The sequence below is a fragment of the Melopsittacus undulatus genome, chromosome 9, assembly GCF_012275295.1.
Source record: "Melopsittacus undulatus isolate bMelUnd1 chromosome 9, bMelUnd1.mat.Z, whole genome shotgun sequence".
In the NCBI taxonomy this organism is placed as follows: domain Eukaryota; kingdom Metazoa; phylum Chordata; class Aves; order Psittaciformes; family Psittaculidae; genus Melopsittacus; species Melopsittacus undulatus.
The window spans coordinates 16,279,570-16,280,884 of record NC_047535.1 but is presented as its reverse complement, the minus strand read 5'-3'; positions in this window follow the sequence as shown (position 1 = coordinate 16,280,884).

Here is a 1,315-nt window from a genome sequence, read left to right as displayed (position 1 = left end):
AAAGCTGAGAGAACTGAGTACAGAGATCCTTGTGGAATCAGTTTGACCAATTCTCTGGCACGCAGTTTCCTGTTCTGAAAGACAAGACAGCACATACTTCCCTCTATACAACAAGGTAAACCTACATAAAGCAAAAAAACCTAAGGAGGCAAAAGAATAACCAGAAGCTTCTGCAAGTTACATCTAACCATGTGCTCCAAATGAAGATTTAAAAGATATTCTTACAAGATTGACCGAAAGTAGTAATTACATTTAAAATCAAGCCATATAAATTGCAACATGAACACACACAATCCTTTCCAAACACAGAGCTGAAGACTGAAATTACAGGATCATAGATTCATAGAACAGTTAGGGTTGGAAGGACCTTAAGATCATCCAGTTCCAGCCCCCCTGCCATGGGCAGGGACACCTCACACTAAACCATATCACCCAAGTTGGACTTTAACACTGCCAGGGATGGAGCATTCACAACCTCCCTGGGCAACCCATTCCAGTGCCTCACTACTCTTACAGTAAAGAACTTCCTCCTTACATCCAGTCTAAACTTCCCCTGTTTAAGTTTTAACCCATTACCCCTTGTCCTATCACTACAATCCCTAATGAAGAGTCCCTCCCCAGCACCCTTGTAGTCCCCCTTCAGACACTGGAAGGCTGCTATAAGGTCTCCATGCAGCCTTCTCTTCTCCAGGCTGAACAGCCCCAGCCTTCTCAGCCTATTTTCATACAGGAGGTGCTCCAGTCCCCTGATAATCCTCATGGCCCTCGTGGATGTGAGATCTGTGGATTTTCCTCTCCGAACTTAGTGGCTTGAGGCCATGAAGAAGATCAGCACTAGTCAGCTGTAGAGCAACAGTTACCTGGAGAGTAAGATCCAGGCCCAGCCACTCTCCTTCAGCTGCAGTTTCCTGCTTCTCATAGCTTTACAGTCTGTATTACATTTAGGAATTTATACTTTGGTGGCATCACAACAGTTAGGCTCCTCTGTATTCCTTCTTTTTCCTCCACAGGTAGCTGTAACTTGAGGAGCAGTCTATAAAGAACCAGCAAGCCAGCACCTCCTCACCAGCACATTCTCTGATTTTACTGGTTTTTTTTTTTTACAAATTATTTTGATTGAACCATCTGTTTAAAATTTCAGATATTACTACCTGAAATAAACACGCTCTCCCTTTTGTCTTGTCTTCCTGTCACTGCTTTACATAGGTTTTACATGAAAAACCAAACAGATTTTTAGATGCAAATATCAATAGAGTACACCTTCGTACACCACCCATGGTACAAGAACAAAACCAGAGTCTTTCAAACAAGTAAA